This window comes from Microtus pennsylvanicus, chromosome 1 (assembly GCF_037038515.1).
Source record: "Microtus pennsylvanicus isolate mMicPen1 chromosome 1, mMicPen1.hap1, whole genome shotgun sequence".
In the NCBI taxonomy this organism is placed as follows: Eukaryota; Metazoa; Chordata; class Mammalia; order Rodentia; family Cricetidae; genus Microtus; species Microtus pennsylvanicus.
In genome coordinates this window covers 46,704,327-46,727,588 of record NC_134579.1, presented here as the reverse complement: position 1 = coordinate 46,727,588, position 23,262 = coordinate 46,704,327, and the positions used below count along the sequence as shown (strand labels likewise).

Genomic DNA, 23,262 nt, shown 5'->3' with positions numbered 1-23,262 from the left:
TCTTATGGTATATAACTCCTAGACTCTTTATTGTTGTTTTTGTTTTGTTTCTTTTAGTCTTTATTTATTTTGGTTTTTCGAGACAGGATTTCTCTGTGTAATAGTCCTAGCTGTTCTCGAACTCACAGGTATCAGCCAGCCTCTTCCTCATGAGCGCTGGGATTAAAGATGTGCATCACCACCCAGTGTTTCTTTTAATTTTTTTAATGATTTATTTGTTTTTATTTTAGGGATGTTGGTGTTTAACTGCACATATTTATAAATATGTCAGATATCCTGGAATTGGAGTTACAGTAAACTGCCACGTGGGTGCTGGGGATTGAATCCAGGTCCTCTGGAAGAACAGCCAGTGCTCTTAACTGCTGAGCCATCTCTCCAAGCCCAACTGTTAGGCTCCTGAGTTATTTATGCTTAGTAAGTTGCTTTGGTTCTTGGAGTGTACTGTGATGCATCTCCTTGGAAAACCCATTAAAGATTCTTTAATGGCTTGCCAAATTTCAGGCATTATTAAATATGCTTTTCTTTCTGGACATGATCTCACCGGCTAGGCCAGTTTGGGGCAAGAACTCTTAATCCCCCTGCCTCAGCCTCCAGAGTGCTGGAATTATATGCATAAGTGACCACACCCAGCTTAAATGTATCAGTCTTTTAAAAATATTTGTTAGATTTATTTATTGTCATTTTATGTAAGTGTTTTGACTGCATATATGTCTGTGCACCACCTGTGTGCTCAGTGCCCACAGAGGCGAGGTTGTGGGGAGGTGTATCAAATCTGCAGGAACTGGAGTTACGGACAGCTATGAGCTACCACATGGATAGGTTGTGAGCTGTCGTGTGGGTACTGAAAATCGAACCTGGGTCCTCTGGAAGAGAAGCCAGTGCTCTTAACCATCTCCCCAGCCCCAAATGTACCTTTCTTATTCCAAGAGCAGCAGCCTGTAACTCGTGAAAGAGAAGTGAGAAAATACTGCATAGCATGGCTTGGGATGAGTACTACACTTTGTTGTTGGAAATCATAGGCCAATTCCATTATTTTCCTTATCTGCAAAGCGGAGAAGATCAGTTCTACCCAAAACCGCTGTCGTGTTGATTTTACACACAATCTTTCCCAGAGACTGGGAGAGGAGAGTGTTCAGGGGTTGTTAGCTTATTTCTTAGAAGGCTATTGGGAAGGTCAAACAAGATAAGAACAGAACCAGGCTCCACGAGGGAGTGGGCAGTCATTGTTCAACTGTCACACTTGAGTGTGGTTTTCACTGTGCATGCTTGGCTTGGCAGCTGTGGCCCTTATCTGGGGAATGCAATCCTCCAAAATGGGTAATTCAGTCAAGTCTCCACTTGGGACTTGTGTTTAATGATGTCGCTGTTGTTTTTGATTCAAATGACCAGAGAGTTGGAAATGGTACTTCAGTAGGCTTCTGGAACTCAACGTTAGAGTACCGACGACAGAAGCAACAGTGGTGTTTAGAAGGTGATTCCCATCAACTGGGCCAAAATTCTCCTAGAAGCTCACATTCGGAAAATAATCAGAATCATAAACCTTTGTGTAAGATCAATAGTCAAACTGTAATATAGGAGAACAATGTAAGTGAAGCCTCTGAAATGTATGAAGATAGAACGACTGAACAAATCATCTTTGGCTTGCAATTCTGTCTCAACTGTTGAAACCAGACTTTGAAGATAGCTTAAAACCACGCGGGAAATAGTTGTGTTAGACCGGTAAACTTAAAAACCAACAAACTCAGCCTGGCAGTGGTGGCACACGCCTTTGATCCCAGTACTCAGAAGACAGAGGCAGGAGGGTCTCTGTGAGTTCAAGGATAGCCTGGTCTACATCGTGAGTTTCAGGACACCCTGTCTCAAAAAAAAAGAAAAAGCTTGAAGCTCAATTTGGAAAAATATGAAGAAACTGGTTTCTCCCTGAATTATCAATGCATAAGAAAAAGGGTAATGCAGAATTTGAATGAATCTCTCTGACTTATATTGTCCTTTAAAGATACTCTGACTTTTGATTCAATAAAAATCATCTACTCAGTGTGGAATACATACTGATGAGAAACAAGACAAAAGGGAAAGAAATGGCTAAAACCAAAAACACACTACCATGTGGACAATGTTATTCTTGGATGGTAGGCTTACCGCGGTAACACCCCTGCTGGGTTTTTTTTCGGCAGTCTGAGTTTGCTTTGGTGCACATATTTTGTAATCAAGAAAACTATGAGAACAAAGTGAATAGCTAGCAAGTTCCCTATCACCTGTTGTCTGTACCGTGGCGGTTCTCTCAGCACGCTCTTCTACCGGAACTCTGTGACTAAGGAGTCCTCGGTTTAGGTGATCTGTGGGAGAGTCTGCAGCCCACCCAAAGGGGAGCAGCATTGCTCGCCAGACTCCTGTCTTCTTCGGCACAGCTTAATGTCAGTGGCCAGTGTGCAGTCCTTGCCTATCCTTCCACTTCCCAGCAGGATAAATTAATAATTCATTATTAAATAGGACTAAATGCTTCCTTTTTGGTGCCCATAAAGTCCCTCCAAAGCAGGACGCCAGAGGTAAACTGCCGCAAACAGAGTGCATAACAGAGCGCCCTATTAACTCACAGTTCCTCTAGCACGATGGCTGAGTGGGCTCAGAACCTCACAGAGCCAGGTGTGGTGCCACGAGCCTTTGTCGCCTTTGTCTTCAGGGAGGCAGATCTCTGAGTTCAAGGCCAGTCTGGTCTGCAGAGTGAGTTGCGGACAGTCAGGACTACACAGAAAACCCTTGTCCCCCCCAAAACCCCAAACCAGCCAACCAACCAAAACAAAACAAAAGAAAATCCAACACCGAGAAGGTGGGTGGGGGGAATACACAGAGGCAGAGACTGACAGAGTAAAGGAGGACGAGATGTATGCTCTGGGCAGTGGGGAGTGAGGACATACAGTATGCCCACTGAGCTATGAAAATAAACACAATCACATTAATGCAAAGATCCAGGAAGACAATAAAGACATCTGAGGTGCCCACAGTGGGCCTGGTGCTGCGACAAAGCTAAATCCTCTCCATTGACTTCTGCCTTGATTATAGTGCAGGTCAGTGGGCATGGTGGTCAGTCTGCCTGGGGGAGGTACAAGGCGGCAGATCCCTTTCCTGGCCAAACAGTGTTGGCAAAGACGAATGCTTTGCCTAGGAATGCAAAGACCGTGTGGACCTAAGGCCAAAGTGGAAATAATCGGGAGTCCTAAGAGAAGACTAAGTGGAAGGGGTAGGAGATATTTTTGAGGCGCTAAGCCATGATGGATCCTATATGTAGGGGATGGAAATCTTCCTGGATCCCACCATCGCTGATGGGATTGGTACTTCCAAAGTATCTTTGAAAAGACGGGACTGGAGAAATAGCTAAGTGGCTAAGAGCACTGTCTGCTCTTTCAGCGGTTTCAGGTTCAATTCCCAGCACCCACATGGTAACTTACAACTGTCTATAGCGCCAAGTTCAGGAGATCCAAGGCCTTCTTCTGGCCTCCACAGACACCAGACATGTAAGTGGTAGATGATGTCCATGAACGCAAAACACCCAAACACATAAAAAAAATAAATTAAAAACTTAAACAAAGCAGACAAATTGCCCTACTTGGGACTCTAGGGAAAGGTGGTTTGCACAATAGTAGAAGACTGGGTGTCGCTGGTCTATTCCTTTCCTTTGGGGATTAGGAGTTCTGCTCCCAGGGTGGTTCGCAGGTGATTCTGGCCTCATTGCGCTGCAGAAGGACAGCAAGAAGACAGGGGCTCACATCATCACTGAACAGGGGGAGACATGGGTCTTGGAGGCTGTTCTTTAAGACTGACGAACATTAGAAGAGAAGGAAACGTGCACATATGGGGGTTGCTGCCGGTGGGAGCGTCAAAGAGGGATCTCAGAGCCTTTTCATTGTCTTATTAAAAAGATTTCATCCACTTGATCCCATTTTGCCACAGGGGATATGCCCAACCATCTAGGCAGGTAGAGAATGGCAGAAGTGTCAGATAAATCAATGCAGAAAATGACTTCTCCTTTAAGTAGCAAACACTGGAGGAAAGACTAGTAGAAAATGTGGAATCTTTCTTTCTCTCCCTCCTCCTGATTCAATTAGAATCATGTGCTGAACATAAACTTTTTTTTTTAACTGATGAGAACCAAAAACAACAGAAAACAAAATCGTGGCCTATAAAATTTAAGTGACTTTTTCTGTCACAGTGGCTGAGTCCCAAAGCCACCTTTCTTCTCAGGGACAGCACCTCTGTCTTCCCTGGCAGACCCACTCCCAGGGCTGCCTCCTCTCCACCTTGGACCGTGACTTTGACAAATGGCTCAACTCCTGAAGCATGAGACATAACGAAGTCTTACAGAGTCTGCTTCATCCTCAGAGAAGGATTCTTACTTCAGTATCTCCAACTTAACTCAGCATTGGACTTGTGGAAAAGCGCTTTTTTTGTTTGTTTGTTTGTTTTGTTTTTAATGTGGACCAGAGGAACCAGCAGGATCAGATCACCTGAAAATTTGAATAATTCTTGCCTAGCACAGACCTACTGAATTAGAAATTGGAGGTGGAGCCTAACCATCTGGGTTGTAGCAATTTCTCCTAAGAAGTTCTACTACAACGGGTTTGAAAACTGTTGTGGATGTTTTCTGTCCAACCATCACAGAGATAACGAACTAACTCTGCGATACCACTCCCAACCCCCTTCCCTAGGATGATGAATGGAGGTCAAGCCAAGGACCTGGCAAACCCTTCCCAGACAACCCAGAGAGTCTGGGAAGGCTGCCTTATGGCTTTGCCTTGATGAGGTCTCTTATCGTTTCCCTAATTGTCCCGCCCCCACTTTTTGGAGGGGGAGGTTACCCCGCTTTTATTAATTGTGATTTTTGTTTTTACTTACTTATCTGGCAGGGTTTTGTGTTTTTTGTTTGTTTGTTTATTTGTTTTCTTTTTTGCAGAATGAAAAAGACACTGAGAGGTGGGTGTTAGAAAAAGGCTGAGGGAGGATAAACTGGTGGCCATAGGGTTGTGCTGACCAGAGGAAGGGTCCAAGGTGAAGCTAAGCAGGATAGAAGGCACCGCGCGAGCGGGGGAAAGCATTTTCGGTGTGGGCAAGGGAACAAAGTTGGAAGGACCGAATGAGTCTAACGCGGAGCAAAGAAAGTAGGCGTTAAGGGGGAAATTGTCCTAGAGTTTAGGGGGTCTGTGTGTGCATGTGTGTGTGTTTTCCCCCAGTTTCCTTTCCAAGACTTTTTCTTTGCTCCCTTTCGCTCCTCCCCCTCCTCCCCGCCTCCTCGGCTCCCCTCCCCTCCCCGAGCGGTAATGGGAGGCTCCTAGGCAGGAGAAGCAAAAGAAGGAATTGTTTGCAAGTTCAGTCATCCAAAAAAGCGTCTTCCATATGGAGGGATTGGGTGCGCTGGGCGCGGCGTCTCCTGCCTTGTCCTCCTGCTGCCGCTGCTGCCACCACGGCTCCCGCTTCCTGCAGCGGGGATCCTGAGCTGGGTTTCGCTGGTGTCAGCTCCGGCCGCGCTCACACACGCTCGCACCTCGTACCCGCCGTGGCCACACAAGCCTTTCCTTCTCGGCGTGCAACTTCTGGGTCTCGGGCTCCTTTGTTGCTCCAGCTGCCGCTACTCTCCCGTGGTGTGTGTCCCCGTGTGTCACCGCTCTGTGCGAGTGTGTCGGTGCTGCGCGGGGCCGTGTGGCCCTCTCCGCGCCGCCACGCGGGACCCGGAGCCCCGGCCCCCTCTTCCCAGGCTCCGACTGCTGGAGAGGTGAGTCATGTCACTGAAGTTTGTTTTCTTTTCATAAAAAGTTGTGTTTATTTGTTGGTTTGGGGATTGGAGGCGTGTGGGAGGCGGCCGCCTGCCTCACGGCGCGGTCGGCTCCTGCGAGCGCTGCTGCCCGGCGCGGGCTCCGAGCCCTGGGCTGCGGCTCCCACTGGGGCTCCTAGTCGGGACTCCTAATGTTTGACTGGGATTCGGGCTTGGGCTCAGTTGAGGCTCCGGGTGTTCTGCTGGGACTCAGATGGGATTTGGATCCCTGGGCTGGGGCTCGAGCACTGAGCTGGGGCTCGGACTCTGGGGCTCAGAGCGCTGAGCTGGGCTTGGGTTTGAGCTTCGATTGCTGATCTGGGCTCCGGGCTCTCAACTGGCTCCAGCTAGTGTTAGGGCCTGACGCTACACGAAGTTCCCGGGGCCGCCGCTGCTCGTGCTCCGCTGCCCGGCTCCGGGCCGCCGCGCCTCCCTCTCTAGCCCGGTTTGGATGATTTTGCTCCCGCGGTTTCCGGAAGCTGCTCCGGTGGTAGGAGGGCGCAGACATCTTCCCAAACTTACCCCGAAGGCTGACACTGTGCCCTGGCTGCCCAGCCAGGCGAAGGGAACAAGTCTACCCCCAACACCCATTTGCCTCTTTGGAAGGAGAGTTAACACCAGCGTTTCAAAAGGAAAAACTATTTCTAAATAAGGGACCGAAGAAGACCCAAAAGCTAAACTGCCCCCAAAGAATCCCCTTGACTGGACGGTGGGTCGGGGATACTGAATTGGCGTCTAGAAGTGTTTGTGGGGCTGAAGGATCAGCAAGATCTGTGTGTGTGTGTGTGTGTGTGTGTGTGTGTGTGTGTGTGTGTGTTCCACTGGGATTGTGTTCTGGAGATTTTGTTTCTGGCTTTGGAAGGGCCTGTTAGTTTTCTAGGTGAAAAAGAGATGTGGGGAGTGGGAGGCAGGCAGACCTGAGGCGTAGGGAACTAAAGGAACATTGGAGGTGATTTTTCTGACATGTGGAGATGACCCAGGCCCAATCTCTTGAAACAAGTGTTGTGCTCCTGTAGAGCTGTGGCAGCTAGGTCTAAGAATATGCAAACCACGTAGCAGCGATCCCAAACAGGCACTTTCTGGGTGTGGTGAGGTGTTCTGGGCTCCCTAGTACTTCCCTGCAAGTTTTTTGAACTGTAGTTACCTCTTACTGGATTAAGTGACACGAATATTATGTTTCAGGCCGGTGTTGCCAGCACGTTTATCACCTAGCTTTTTGTTGTACAGATTTTTGTAAGCATGGACCTTTAATGAATGTAGCTTTAAGAATTCTTGAGTATGTAAACACTTCTGAGCTATTCTACCACTGGGTGCTAATTCTAAGCAAGCAGCCCAAAGCTGCGGTGATTTGTTTTTTTTTTTTCTTTCGTTCCTTCTTTTTTTTTTTTGATAGCTTTGATTTGGCCAATAGTATCTCCATTTTCTCAAAAACATTTAAAGATCCTGTTGAAGCAACATGAGGGGCTCAGATGCCCTTCCGTCTGGATGGCCTGATTCTTGAGCTTTTAAAGTGGCTCAGGGCAAGAGGTTGGCCATTTTGAGGTGTGTAACAGGTTTCCCAGGAGCACTCTGAGGTCTTATAATTGGCCCTTTTTAATGGTCTCATAATTGAGACCCAGGAGGTTCCCATGGTGATCTTGAAGCACTCTCGGGTCAGCGGGACAGAGTTTGAGGTGGAAACAGCAGTAGAGTTATGATTTCCCGGCTTGATGAGTTTTTGGAGCGAGTTTATGCAAAGAGAAAAAAATAAAAGAAGTTATAGCTCTCTCGCTGTGCCTGGTGGCTGATGCTGCCAGCCCGGGTAGAGAATGAGGATCTGTCCCTTTAGGAACTGGTTAGAGGCTGCCTATACCCATGAAATCCAAGGACTGAGATGTCAGACACTGCCCTTTGACCCACTTTTATGATATCTCAGAGGTATAGCGCTGCAACTAACTTTCACTGGGGGGGGGGGGCAAATCGTGGGCAGCTGGAAGTGGATGTTGGCAGAGTCCAGGATGGGCAAGTTCTTTGACCACATCTGGGGAGGAAGAGTCTAGGTGGCTACCTTGAGAGGAACCTGTTTAGCTGCTAGCGGTTGGCCAATTCAAGATAAAGGGTGTAATTTATGTCCCTTTCCATCCTCCAAATGAGTCCAGAGATTTTACTGTCTTTGAAGTGTTTTTTCAGTGGCATGAGATCCCTGCTCTCTTCAGAGGCCTCTCAGTGGTTTCCATGGCCTGATGTGAATAGGAGATTATTCATGAAGTAATTCTGTTGACTTCCTCACGGGCTCCTGGGGTTTAAGAAAAGAGGGCAAGAAGTGAGCCCAAGGATCATAGTATTCCAAGGGCCCTGGGGGGTCTGGGTTCAAATTTCAGCAGTCACTGATACGCTTAATGACTTAGGGTTTTGTCGGTGTCTTTCCAACAACAGCTGAAGAACCAACTGCACTAGGTAATTACCGCCTACTATTTTCTGGTCTCTGAATAAGAAAGAGTTGACCAGGCTTCAAAAGATGTCATTATACGTTGGGAGTTTGCTTTCATTCCTTCACACTCCATGCTCCCTTGTCTTTTGGGGAAGAGAATGGAAATGGGAGAGAGAGAAAGGAAGGAAATATGCTTCCATTTTGAAAACTACATGTCGTTTAGCATAGGTAATTTCTTGTCACTTCTACACTCACCAAATATTGATGGTGCATCAGACACCAGGCTGGGAGCCTCCTTCTCCCAGGAGAGTCAGTTTTCTTCATCAAAGAGCAGCTCCCCTCAGTTTTTGCTGATTATATAAACATCTACTACTACTTGCAAAAATGTTTTGATAACTACCCGTAGTCCCATCCAATGGCCAACTTCTCACTTTTCCTTTGCGCATATGTGCTTCCCGCGACTGTGAAGGAAGTGTAGACAGTTGTGCTCAGACATCTCTGGAGTATCTTTACAGCGTGACCAAAGACTCACAGAGAGCGCATATATCTCACCACATTGCTGTTGATGGAATAAATTGATTAATGAATAAATGTTGAGGGAATCAATCAAATCCTAACTGTGCTCTCCCTAGCCTGTAACGTGTCTAGAACTAGTAAGCTGGACTCAAGTATTTGGAGTAGGCGAGCTTGTAGAACATGTTTGGTTTGCATCTAGAAATCCATGCTTACAGCAGCTTGCCTAAAGAGGAATTTTGCCTTTGGGTCCTTCAGGGTTGGTTCGAGTGGGGAGGTAGGATTCGGGGGGGGGGGGGCTATAAGGATGTCTCAGGTGGTAATGTGTTTCACGCACGAGTCCTGAAACTCCAGGCACACTGCCCCCAGCTGCCGCCCTCGGTCCCTGCATCTGTCAGCTTTGCCTCCTTCTTCACTCTCACCCCGTTCCCCTTGCTCTTTCTTTGGCGATGCTGCCATCCCTTCTTCATTCCCACTGCCACCATGATTGACACCACCTCACCATTACCCATCGTGCATTCTCTCTCACCTGCCACTCAGCCTTTTCTGTGTCCTCCATCCCACTCTGTGGTGCCAAAACCTTCTGCTCTGGTTGACCACATACAGCTGCCCATTGATTTCTGATGAGCTTATTCCCTGTCTCCTACCCTGCCATCCCGGGGCTGCATCCTTATGAAGCACGAGCCCTGCTTATCTATTTTTATGAATGTTAATGAAAGTGTACCACTGGATGCAAAGATAATGGTTTTGTAAAATATAATCATTGTTCTTTGTTGCTCATCTGTTCCAGCAGGAGGTACGTAACTGGGAAATTAAAAAGGCCTATGATCTTAGGGGGGGAAAAACGTTGTTCTTCTCGTTCCTTATCCATAAAATGAATTAATAAGGGATTGCTGAGGTTTATAGCACTGCACTTACAAACAGCAAGGACTCCAGAACTGTGTTTGTTCCCATTGTTTGCAGGGTGAAACAGCTCTCTTTGTCTTCAGTCTGGAAATAGACTTCTTAGACTCCATGACCCATGAAGTCTTGTCAACATCCGCCTGAGGGAAGCAGGGAGGAAGCAGAAGGCACAGGTGAGGTCTTCTGCTCCTTGTCTTCCCTCTCTGGCCTGGCGAGTCAGCTGTTCCTTCGTGTTCTGTTACCACCGAGACGGCAGTGTTTCGCATTCCTTAGTTCTGGAAAGGTCCGACTTTGAACGGAAGGTAAATTTCGGGTTCTTCCTAGCAGCTTATACACTCTTGTGGGCAAAGCTTGTGGCGGCCATGTGAACCCCCTTTCCCAAGGCAACCCCTGCCAGATATGTTGGAGACGGATTATTAAGCAAGAGATTTGGAGTCTGTGCTGGCTGTGGAAAAGTCCTGTGTAGGTTTGGGTGAGGAATGCAGAGTGTTTATGTCTCTGTCAGTGGTATCACAGTGGATGCCTTGTGGTCTGATGTACCAGGCATTGTTTATCCCACCAAAACCAGAGGGATTCTGCTTCTTACTGTCTTCTAAAATATAGCTAGGGAATAACTTCTCTTTTCCTAATGACGAATTTGGCCTTATCTTCAAAGGAGGCCTTTGAAGTTTGGGACAGGATTATTGGGCAGAGAGAAGAAATTATAGCGATAACGCACAGTGAATTCATTCCGGTTGCCAGAGAGCATGTTGAGAAAGCAACAGAGAGTGCAGGGTAAGCAGTCCTGATGAAAAATAACCCCAGAGAAGCCAAGCGCTGAGAAGTATGGCCAGAGAGCAACTGAGTTTGCGCGATGTTAGGCAAGTTGAAGGTGAGGAAGTGTGGCCAGGCCGGCGCCTCCCTCCTTTCATTGGCCTTTGACTGCATACATGCTCTGCCCCCAACATCATGGCATGAGTTTTGCCAACTTTCTTCAAGGGTGCATTTCTAGTGTTTGCTGGGAGAGTCCATAGCATCCATTGCTGGCTGGAAGGGAAATGCAGAGCAAACCCTGATGCTAATGTATCAGCTAAGAAGTACTTCCTGAACCAGGGGAGACAAAAACTCAGACTGAATGAGTCAAAGCCTGGGGCCAGCAGTCCAGCAGTCCAGAATGTTCTTTCATGTCTGCCTGTATGAGTTGTTCTCTAGTTTCTCCCTGAAAATCATTTTTCCCTCTGGGTGACTAAGCACGCTGGAGACATGGGATACCAAAGTATTTCTGTTTGCATTTTTAAAAAGGGTTTCTGAATTGAAAACAGAATCTCTTGAGTCTGGGTCTTGAATATGTTTTTAGGATCAGTCACTGAATATTTTTCAGGGGGAAAGGAATAATTAGATGATTTTGTTTCTCTCTCAACTCCATCAGATTTTCTCTTGAGAATTAGAGAAATGTTCAATGTCGTGGTGTACACCTTTAATCTCAGCACTAGGGAAGTAGAGACAGGAGGACTGCTGTGAGTTTGAGGCCAGGCTGGTCTATACAGAGACACCCTGAAGAGAGACGGGGTTGGGGGGGGGGGGAGAAACATGTGCCTGAATTTAGCATTTTGCTTGCCGATCACATTTGCTCCCATGCGTATATCTGGAAATATAAACATCTGCAGTAGGTTTACATGACTCTGAAGTCCATCTCAGAGTAGGAGGCAAGGGAGATAGATGTATTTTAAGGGCAACCAAGTCACGGAGCTTCCCAGTTGCCCCCAAACCTCCTGGGTTTCTGACAGCTGGCCATCTCACAGGATGGGAGGTGAAGATGGTTGAAGATGGCTGGTCTTTGGGAGCCCCCACCCAGAAAAGACTAGACATAGATTCCAGAAGAAAGCCCCACCACCACTTTCCCTGGCTCTGCCAATAGTTAGATTAGTCTAAGCCAAGCGCCTTTACCAGCCCATGCTTACCTAACATTACAATCCCAGAGGTTTATTAGGTATGGGTCACAGCTAATTGAAGAGGAAAATTGGGGGTTCTGGGTTTATTGGTTTTCCATGAAAGCCAAGGCTGCCCTTAATTATCTCACAAATCGCCTCTCCCACGTGATCCTCTTTCTGAAGTGACTGTCATCTTCCAGCAGTTTTCCATAGCCGCGCTCAAGGGAGGCCGATGAGTTAACACGTCAGTTAGCACAGTGACTCCTTTTGCAAATGCAGCCGCATAAAGTCCTGGCTGTTCACAGCCGTTTACCTCTGTCAGTATGAAAGGATGCTTTGTAGCGGGGCCAATATACTTGTACACTTATTTGTTGCCTGACAACTTGGAGCTAGATTCCATTGTATCACCACATAGGCAGGTCTGCAACCCTTCCTTCAGACCCTAAGACCCCTGGTGGTCTGCCACCTGTAAGACCGAGTCAGCCCAGGTGACATCCCAGTCAGGTGATTTTTCTTCTATAGGCTTCTGTTGCAGACATAGAGGCTGGGACAGCAGCCCGGCTCTCACCCTGCTGGACTGTGGCAACTTGCCAGCTAGTTCCACTGGGTGGTCTTTGACAATAAAAGAAAGGGCTTGGGGGAGTTTAGCTCTCCTCCCCAAAGGGGAACAACAAGGTGCCTTTCTATAGGTGGGCTTTACATGGGCGGCCAATCCCCTTGTCACAGACACACCACCCGGGTCTTGAATGTGGGAGAAAAGAATCCAGAGGCTTGTCTGAAGGTGGCTTTGTATGGCGTTTGTTCGTGATGCCCGGATTTTACAAACGAAGCCTTGTGCTTAGGTACAAGTGTGTGAGGACACACGAGCAACAGGTACCCTTCACGAAACAAAGATTTCATGCTCACTTCTCAGAGAAGCAAACCCCACAAGGCTTCCTACTCCACCACTCAGGGGGGCAGCCATGGACAACGGGAAGGAGAGGCAGAAGCGACTTGCCTGGGTCTTTGCACAGTGCCTGCGCCTTTTCCAGAGATGGACAGTTACAGCCGTTTACAGAGCACCCACTGTGTGCCGGACCTCGAGTCCAGCACTACCTAATCCACGTAGCCTTCCAGCAGTCCTGTGAAGATGGCCCTCACCACTGCGCTCTGCAGATAAGGGCGCAGAAGCCTAAATAAGTACAGTGACTTGTTTCTGGTAAGTGGCAGAGCCAAGATGTCATTACAGTCCGCTAACTCTGAAACTCTCGTTTTCAAAGAAGTAAAGCAGCAAATACGCTCCTCCCCAAAGCAAAGCCCCTTGACTTAGAGAACTGTTTTCTTTCGTAACTAACTGCACATAAGGGGCAGGTGAGATCCTTTATGAGACTTGTCCTAAATGCCGTCAGTATAAAAGCTCGGACCCAGATGGAGGGTGCATGCATCAGCACTAAGGATGCTGGGCTCTGTGGCGCAGCCATGTTGGATTTTTGTAAGCGGTGGTGAGAGTCACAACCACACTGGGTTTCGTCTCAGACCATGAGACTTGCCCCTCCCCTGGGACACTGTCTGAATCGCCTGGATCTGGGCTCCGCTTAAGTGCCAGATGAATCCATTTGCACCTAGAATCTTTGCAAGTCTAATCAAGCAGGTCCTCCACTCCCTCAGTGGGGTGAGGGGAGAGCTGTTTGGCCTAGTAGACACTTCGGTCAGGAGAAGTGGCAGCTTGTATAGAAAAATACCCCCGGGAAGGAAGTAGCAGCCTTGACAGACAGGTAACTGACAGGGAGAAGCTTCCTTGAAGGCAAATATTCAGCAGGCAGCCAGCAGAAAGGACTGGACAGGCAGTTACCTGCAGGAGCGCTAAACACCCCACTCCCTTCAGGCTTCGGATTGTGCTAGAAGTTTTGGTACAGAGGATGTGTGTGTAGTTAGGTGCTCCCCCCCCTGCAGCTTTTGGTGGGTGGAGGTGTGAGACATAGGTGTATGTGTGTATGGATATTTGTGTGAATGTGGGCATTTGCGTGTCAGTCACGGTGTAAGTGGGAAGGGCAGGGGACAGCGTAGGGTGCTGGCGTTCATCTTCTAGTTTGTAAAAGCAGGATATTTCTGTTGTCCTCTGCTATGGACACCAGGCCATGCGGCCACACTGAGCTTTACCTGGGCTTTTGTGAGCCCAGTTCAGGTCCTCACCCTGCTGTGGCGAGCAGTCTGCTTTATGAGTTCCCTCCCCGATGCCAGCAGCTGCGTATGCTCCCTGTTTTTCTTAAACAAACAAGGGAAGCCTGAAGTCACGATATTCTGGCTGTGGAGAGACGTGGGATGCCTGGGTTTGCAATACAGAGGTGCGATGAAGTAGTGGCTGCCTCGTCTCCATCCTTGGGTATGCAGTGACTGGCACAGGGGACGCAGGTAGAAAACGTTCTGCTGGCAACTGAAAAGCCCAAGCTGTCACAGCTGTGCTCACCAACCCTGCGTTCAAAGATAAGAAATTCCAGAGCATTAGCTAGATGTTGGGCTGGGCTCAAGGGCGAGCTTGCTTTCCTTTGCAAGATTCTGAATAGGAGGTCGTTTGATCAACAGAAACTCTCTTGGGTCCTTCCAGGCCTCCGCTCTGTCCCTCCCTTTGGGAAAAGACCATGAATGGCCTCAGCGTCCATAGGAGTTGGATTGGAAAAGAACCCTTGGAACAGAATTCGAGTCAGGATCTTTCTTTGCTAAAGAAAGGGATAGGCATTAGAAGGTCTATGCTGTGGGGAAATACTTTGCAGGAGGGTCGGGAACTAAGGTGTGTGTCATCCTAACTCAGGGGAACCTGCCTAGGTTCAACCTGCCTTTGCTAATTGCTGGTGTGCAACCCTGTCCAGGGTACCTGAACACTGGGATACTAGTTTCCTTCCTTCTTTCTTTCTTTCTTTCTTTCTTTCTTTCTTTCTTTCTTTCTTTCTTTCTTTCTTTCTTCTCTCTTTCTCTCTCTTTCTTTCTTTCTTTCTTTCTTTCTTTCTTTCTTTCTTTCTTTCTTTCTTTCTTTCTCTATATCCCTGGGTGTCCTGAACTCACTCTGTAGACTGGACTGGCCCTGAACTCACAGAGATCTGCCTGCCTCTGCCTCCTATGTGCTGGGATTAAAGGCGTACGCCACCATTCTTTTCTTCCCAAACCAACCAAATATGACAACTGTTTATAGAGCATTTACAATCTATTGTGATCCCGAGATGATCTGTATGTATATGGGAGAATTAAATTAGATGCAAACCCTATGTACGCTTTTTTATGTAAAGGACTTGAACCTCCACCAATTTGGGCATTCTTAGGTAGATGCTGGAGCCAATCCAGGGATGTCAAGAGATAATTATACTTATCCATAGACCCGCACAGGCAATGCTTTCTGGGGTATGTGTATATGGGGACACACAGAAGAGGGGCGCTGTGGAGTTCTAGTGAAGGAGTGAGTTAGTCTGTCTTAGAGAAGCCTGAAAATGGTGGACAACAGAGCAGTGTGTCCTCAAGGGGCAGATGTGGGGAACATTCATAGGTGAGCCAGCTGTTCTGTCTCATGTCCCCTCCACCCTTTCTTCTTCACACACTTCAGTAGAGTTCATGGAGCATCTCCTTTTTGCACTGCACACCTGCCCGGGAGGCGCAGAGAAGCTGTGCACTGTATTTCCTGGGTTTTGACAAACATAAGATGCCCCATATCTACCATTGCAGAATCACACAGACTCGTGGCTCGCACCTGATCACCTGACCATTCCTCCCTCCTTCCTCCAGCTGCCTGGTGGCACTGACCCGGTCACTGTTCACAGTATCTCCCAGTAGGTGGCCGGGATCACCCAGGCAGGCTTCACTCACTTTCCAGTGTTCTGTTTAAAACACGGCTTTCTCTGTTTGCGATTTACGTGCATAACCAGCTAGGGAAGTAGAGGTTGGCAAAGCAGGGGCTTCAAACCCTTTGCTGACTCCCTCCTGATCAGAGCCCTGTGGCTCTTCCTGTCCTCTTCCTGGCCTTGCCTGACTGTGGTGCTACTGGAGTTTAGCCCAGCCCGGTGCACTATCAGGAGCTGCCTGTGTTTGGGTTCCACATCTGGAGTATCAGCTGGGCGGATCTTCCTGAACCATTTGTAAACATACGGGCAGGAGGCGTACATGGCGCTGTTTGTTTTACTTTGGAGCTGTGAGCGAGTGTGTGGAAGTGCTAGTCCCCCCGGGCAGGTAGGTGGAGCGCCCTCGTACACTAGCGTGCGGGGACAGGCCATAGGACCCTAAGCCTCAGTGATGTCTGTGCTCAGCTCTGAGAGTGATGGAGTCTTGGGGCCTGTTTTGTGGTCATTATAGAGGAAGCCCAACCACAACATACAAAAATCCAACGAGACTGAGAAACTTTTTCCACCGAAAGGTACTTGGTTCTTGCCAGCCTTGAAAACTGGAAATCTCAAGGAGTTCAGGAGCAGAAACCTAATATTTTTAGGTACTCAGCATTCACTATAATCACAGGGGCTCACTGGGGAAGAGGTGATGAGGACAGATTTGACACTGGGAGGCATTCCTCCAACTCCACACTAGCCCTGAACCACATTTAAAGGAAAGAAGGGCTATGCGAATGGGAGACCATACCGTCATCTAGAACAGGCTGACAAGGTTAGGAATGAGACGATGTATTCAGAAGACCGAGATCCAAGGCTGAAAACAAGCATTTGAATCCAGACCCCAGCTCCATTCTGAGTGAACAGAGACCTGAAACAGGGTGGTACCTTCTCACATTGAAAGATGTCAGCCAGATGTGTCAGATTCGGAGCAATGGAGGAATAAAACTCATAGGGGCCTTGGGATGTCAGCCTTTAGGGGAAAGTTCCATGCTGATGATCCAGCCTATCCACCCCTCCACTGTCTTCCCCCATCCAGCCCACTCTTCAATCTGTAACCTGACCAGTGGATACTTACGGATGGCTTAGGGCTGCCACACCATCGTTCTGACTCCCATGGAATGCACACTGGTCCAGGTTTGCTCCTGGGACAGTAGGAGCTAATGCAATACAGCGTGTGGCCAGCACTCCTCAGTCAAGTTGCCCTTGCTACGATTATACCCTCGGAATGGAGCCCCCTGGTTTGTCTTTGCTGTCTGGAACTTGGGAGGCCAGCACAATGAGTACTGACCATGCAGAAGAAACCTTGGCCTTTGCCACAGTTTACCTGGGCAGGTGGAGGACAGGGGTCAGCTGGTATGGGTGAATGTAGGGCCTGTGTCCTTTACAGAATACAGTCTTCAATTCCAGGCCACCTTGTCCACACTCTGTATCTCTTCTCTCAAGGGGAGAAGTAGAAACCCTGAGCGGAACTGGGCATAGCTTCGATAGGTGCACCAAGTGGTAGTGCCTACAAGAAAGGACTGCCTTTTGTGAACAAAAAAAAGACTATGCGATCTGACAGAGCATTTGGTTTCTATTCTGATCTTGGTGGGTTGGGAGTTTCTCAGAAAATCTGATTGTCAATACCCTATGCTGATCCTTTTAAAAATTGCCTTTAGTGGAAGTCACAGTGAGGCCTTCTGAGACCTCTCGATGGTCCCCTGTGGTCAGGGGTACAAGGAGGCAAAGGGTGGGTCTTGCTCCAAGTAGGGTTATTGGTGAAAGGACAGCTCTGGTGTGGTCTGGGTCTTCTCCGATATGTTGTCTCTAGAGCAATTGTAGAACTGTGGCTTGGCTCCCAGTTTACTCCCCTACACGCACCCCTCTCCAGAAAAAAAATCGAGCCTCCAGGGCGGGTGGAACAGGGAGGTTCCTTAATAATTAAGTCCTGTCTGCTTTGAAAATCAGGAAGTGAAAAGGACATGCGTGGCCAATTGAAACGGAATCCTAGGCAGGCAGAACTAATCTTTCCCACACTAGAAATTAACCAAAATGCCAGTGCTAATGTCCCTGGAATGGGCAGGGGAGGGGGCCAGAGAGACGTTGATCACTGTGTTTCAGCCAACAAGGAACATGTGTCCCTGTGGTGCGGGCTTGGACCTGGCTTCCCTGCATGAGGAATACCACCCACTAAAACTCATGACGCCCGTTGTGGCCTCACTCCATAGGAACTCTGAGGTTTCACACTGAGCTGTGACCACTTATGCTGGTGTCCCAGGAGGCTTCCTACAGCACAGCACATTCCTCCCCAAGCTGTCACGACGGTGGCCAGCAGAGTAGCCGTCTTCTTGGCCAGATATTTATTGAGTCCTGTGTCCCCATCCCTCAAGACACTTACATCTCAGCTTCTGGAGATTTCCGAATCAAAGCAAGAGTTGACTGCACTCTGAACTGTGGCATCCACATCTCTTCTCAGAAGCCCACTAGACTCCAACTACATCTCTATCAGTGTCTTACGACTGTGACAGAATAAGGAGGAAATCACTTTAAAAGGAGGAAAGATTGGGGGTATTGTTTGTTGCTTTCGTTTGTTTGTTTATAGTTTCCTAAGTTTTAGATCCTGATCAATTGTCTCCATTGCTTTGGGCCTGTGGTGAGGTGATGTGGGGAGCGTGTCCTGGAGAAAGGCTCCTTACTTCATGGTACCCCAGAGAAAACAGAGAAGGGAAGAGGTGAAGGTCCCAATATCCACTTTAAGGGAATGTGTCTAAGGACCGGATGTCCTTCCAGAAGGCCCCATCTTCTAGGATTTTGTCACCTCCTGATAACTCCACAGGCTGTTGATTAAACCATTAACATATGGACCAATTGTGTGTGGGGGCGTAGGATACAAAACTAAAGAATTACTTAGTTGTCATCGTCATTGTCCTCCTCCTCATCATTATATCATTGACAATTTGAGTCTCATCTGATTTGCTAACTCTAAATTATCTACAAGAGCCCATATTTTGGAAAATTTGACTATTTAGAGAGTTTTGTTCATTGACAGTTGAAATTTCATCAAGCTAAACTATCAAACAAATATCATATAATAGAGGAGACAACCAGCAAAATGAAGAGACAGTCTACAGAATGGGAGATGATAACTACTACCGGCCACAATTGTCAAGACATGGGGTCAGCCTAGATGCCAGTCAAGACATGGGGTCAGCCTAGGTACCAGTCAAGACATGGGGTCAGCCTAGGTACCAGTCAAGACATGGGGTCAGCCTAGGTACCAGTCAAGACATGGGGTCAGCCTAGGTGCCAGTCAAGACATGGGGTCAGCCTAGGTGCCAGTCAAGACATGGGGTCAGCCTAGGTGCCAGTCAAGACATGGGTCAGCCAAGGAGCCAGTCAAGACATGGGGTCAGCCTAGGTGCCAGTCAAGACATGGGGTCAGCCAAGGAGCCAGTCAAGACATGGGTCAGCCAAGGAGCCAGTCAAGACATGGGGTCAGCCTAGGTGCCAGTCAAGACATGGGGTCAGCCAAGGAGCCAGTCAAGACATGGGTCAGCCAAGGAGCCAGTCAAGACATGGGGTCAGCCTAGATGCCAGTCAAGACATGGGGTCAGCCTAGGTGCCAGTCAAGACATGGGGTCAGCCTAGGTGCCAGTCACAGACGAACAGATAAAGAAATATGGAGCACATATAAAAGACAGTATTATCCAACTGCATTGAAGACTAAAGCCCTATCAATTGCAGTAATAGCATATGAAGGGTTGGACTACCTCTTGGCCTGAGACATCCAGAAGGTTCCAAGGTATATACCTTTTCTATCCAGACCAGAGAACTTGCTGAAGCCAGCTTGGCAGAGCTGTTTGTCTTAAGTGACAGGACATTGGGTGGATAGGAGTTCCTCAAAATTGGTGAAGGCTTGAGAGTATCTTGCCATAGTTACCCTACTGTTAATAAAACATTTTAAAATCATTGTTTTCTAATCTAAACCTTCAAGCAAACATAAAGGCAGAAAAATAGTATCTCAAACCCTGTACAGTTAGTTGTTCTCAACATGGGAGTCCCACTACCCTTTCACAGGGGTCACAAAGATATCCTGTGTATCATATTTATATTACAATTCCTAACAGTAGCAAAACTGCAATTATGAAGTAGCAACAAAAATAATTTTACGGTTGGGGTTACCACACCATGAGGAACTGTATTAAAGGGTCACGGTGTTAGGAAGTTGAGAACCACTGACTTACAGAGACATTGTAAGTTAATTTTCCTCTACAGGTTTGATACCCATCATCTAGGAAAATAACAAGCAATAGTCAGAAACATGAGAAAGAGTAGACTGATTTTATTATGTTCCTGTAAGCCTGGAGATGAAGCCCACTGATGACAAGATGGTTGCTGAACTTAAGTAGAACGTAATAAAGGAGAGAGGGCTTTGGCTCCTGAGGAAGGGGATAGCCCAAACTGTGGAGGGTTGGGGGAGATTATCTCCTGCAGATAAAGTCTCCCAGGTCACAGTCATCTGTGCTCATCTGTGCCTGAGCAGATGCCAGTCCCTCAGCCAGCCCCCCATCCAGTCCCTCAGCTAGTCCCTCAGCCAGCCCCCCAGCTAACCCCGTAGCCAGTCCTTCAGCTCCTTCTTGTGGAAAGCGCCTAGTAGTGTTGAGGTACCTGGCAGAAAATGTTTGCTAATGCAAACAGATGAGCAATCCTTTTTGCAGAAAGGCATCTCTTGGCATGGCTGTGCATGCCTGTAATCCTGGCTCTCTGGTTCTCCAGAGGAGGCTGAGGCAGGATAATCAGCAATTGCAAGCCATCCTAGACTACAGAAGAAAACAAAACCAAAAGCAAAACAAAACTCAGAACAGCTTTTAGGAGACATTCTTGTGCCTGTGGAGATCTGCAGTTTTTCTGAAAACCTAACCTGAAATATGCCAAAGGTATCTATTTTGGAGTTGGAAATTTTTCTCTCTCCTATTCTTCACAGGGATTCAGCAATTATCAAGATAGAAGTTTTTCTTTCTTTCTTTCTTTCTTTCTTTCTTTCTTTCTCTTTCTTTCTTTCTCTTTCTTTCTTTCTTTCTTTCTTTTTCTCTCTTCTTTTTATTGTGTGTGCTTATTTGTTTGTTTGTTTTTTTAGACAGGGTTTCTCTGTGTAACCTTGGCTGTCCTGGAACTTGTTCTGTAGTCCAGTCTGGCCTCCAACTCAGAGATCTGCCTGTCTCTGCCTCCCGTGCAAGTGCTGGGATTAAAGATGTGCGCCACCACCACTGCCTGGTGGAAGTTTTTCTTTTCTTTCCACATAGGACCCCACTGTCCTTAGCATGCTCTGTATGAGTGGGACAGAGGTGGATGCTATGCGGCTTCTCATTCCAGAGCAGACTGTGATGTCTTCTCATCTCCCGGCCATGGATGGCATGGCCCTCAGGTGGGATTCACTGTGCCCTCAACCATGTCCCTTCTCTAGAAGCTAAACTCTAGCTTCAGAGCCTGACTGTCATCTTTTGTTAATTAAATATTTATTTATTATGTATACAATATTCTGTTTATTTATTATTTATACAATATTCTGTCTGTATGTATGCCTGCAGGCCAAAAAAGGGCACAAAACTCCATTACAGATGGTTGTGAGCCACCATATGGTTGCTGGGAATTGAACTCAGGACCTTTGGAAGAGCAGGCAATGCTCTTAACCTCTGAGCCATCTCTCCAGCCCCTGACTGTCATCTTTTAAGGACTCATGGTGTAACCAGTGTTCTGTGTTGAGTGACTTGTGGGGCAAGTTAATTCCAGGAGATAGTGGGTTTCACTGGGTAGGTATAAGCAGAGAGTCCACAACAATCCATGTTTTGGCGTAGTAGATAATACAGAGGTGGGGGTGGGCCATTATCTGAACTCTAGGGGACCCTGGGCAGGACTGACTGAGCCTCACAAACCCTTGTGGTTTCCGGAGCAGAGCTGTTTTTCTGGTCCCCAGACTTAAGCATCTAACTTCAATCCCTGGAGGAGATAGAGGAGGGTCCTAAGAAGGAGGCTCCATCTCTGACCTCTTTTATGGTGTAGCCACGGGCAGTCTGTGAGGTGTCTGCACCAACCACGAGCCATGTGCCATTCCAATACCGTTTGATTCATTTTGAATTTGCCGAGGGAGAGAAAGCAAGGAACAGAGTTCTTCCGAGTGTTGGGGACAACGATCTGCTTCCTGCTGGAGGTAAGGGCACTCTGAGCTGCTCTGAGGCAGAGCTGAGTTGAACAGTTGAAGTGAATACAGTTGTGTGAGATCACACTTCAAAGTCCTCCCCTCACAGCTGACCCTGACATGGACATAGCAGGCAGAGACTCCAGGAAGGGCGTGCTGGCTCCAGGGGCAGCCTTCAGGTCCTGACTTTCTGCAGCCGGCCTGCCCCTTCCCTCTCTGCTTGGTGTTTTTCAGTTTAAAGTCCCAGGCTGATTCTCTCCTCCCATACAAGCGTGATGTGCGCACGTGTTTAAATTTTTCTTCTTGGCAGAAGTTAAGACACAAAATGGATTTGGAAGCAGATGAAACCAGTCTGGGTATAAGTTGGGCAAAAGGCAGCTTCATTCCTGGAGTGGGATGGGCTCTGATGTGGGGGCGGAAGTTGTCTCCTCCCCCTGTGGGGACCAGGAAGGCCTGGAACTCAAGTGGGGCCCAAAGGATATGGAACCCTCAGACACACTCCCTAAGGATCTGTGAACCCCTGGAATTTTCCTTTTTGCCTTTATTAGGGGAATCTCTGTGGCTTCTTGGGCTTTGAAGTGCAGGCATTCAGATATATGGACGGTTTGAAAACTTCTCTTCACTACTAACATCTTCCTTGGTCCCAAGCTCCCATGCCCCCAGCAGTAAGCAAACAGCCCTATATGTTCAGAGACCAGTTTGAGGGTCTCCATCTCGACTCCTGATATAGGTGATTTTTACAGCAGGGCCATCTTCTTGGATATTTATTTCTATGTGGTGAAGAGTGCCTAGGAATCCAATTGTGTGTCTGGGAGCAATTGTGAAGTGTAGTGTGAGCCTGAGGACCTGAGTTCAATGCCCAGAATTCCAGTGAAAATGTCAGGCCGCTGGAGGTGTGAGAAGCAGAGGCAGGAGGATTTCTGGGGCTCGCCCACTCTTCTGTAGAGGCTAATTGGTGAGCTCTACGCCCATGAGAGACCCTATTATAGGAGGAGATGGTGTTTTAAGGATGGCATAGGGTTGTCTTCTGGTTTCCCTATGGACATCCATACCCAAACACACATGCTCGCTCATAAAGAAATTCAGCCGGGGCCTGGAAAGACACTTCCTGCTCTTCCACAGAATCGGAGTTCCATTTCCATCCCACCTCCTGTAATTCCAGCTCCAGGGGATCCAGCACGTTCTGGTCTCTACCAGCACCCACATATATGTGTGCAGACACATATACACATAACAAAATAATAAAACAGCTTAGAAGATGAGAAAATTGATTTTAGTTTTAAAATTATAAACATTTTCCTTAACACATTACAGCAACATCTTTGTGCAAAAACCCCTTATTCTGGACATTTCGCCTCATGCCAGGGCTTTTCTTGAAGACATTCTTTCCAAACTGACGTGGACATCCGTGCTAGAGACTTCCACACAGGGCTCTCAAAGCTGGCTGGATGAGGCAAATCAATGAACAGAGTTGAAAAGCCTGATACAGATGCCCATCCGTAGCCTCAGGTGGTATTGCTGTGGATGTCAGCCCTCTGCCAGAGTGACTCCAGTCTGTCACGTGGGGCTGGGAACACTGTCCGCCTCCTGGAGTTGTTTAGAGGTGACACAAGGTCACACGTGTGTCTGAGATGGTCGCCTTGTTTATTGACTGAAAAAACGGTTAAATAATTGTCTTGGTTGTATGTTGATTAGTAATTTCT

At 47.7% G+C, this 23,262-nt stretch overlaps 1 protein-coding gene across 7 annotated transcripts in view; it reads left to right on the top strand.

Moving 5' to 3' along the window:
* Positions 1-5,295: 5,295 nt before the first annotated feature.
* The window catches only part of Boc (BOC cell adhesion associated, oncogene regulated), a 75,038-nt gene continuing 57,071 nt past the window's right edge, over positions 5,296-23,262 (top strand). For 4 of the 7 annotated variants that reach the window (XM_075963492.1, XM_075963483.1, XM_075963477.1 and 1 more), the window contains exons 1-2: positions 5,296-5,764; positions 9,690-9,931. The gene's annotated coding sequence lies outside the window, so the exon portion shown is untranslated. Of the gene's footprint in view, positions 5,765-9,689; positions 9,932-23,262 lie in introns of those variants that run through there. The other 3 variants (XM_075963500.1, XM_075963471.1, XM_075963460.1) reach the window with 3 other exon arrangements.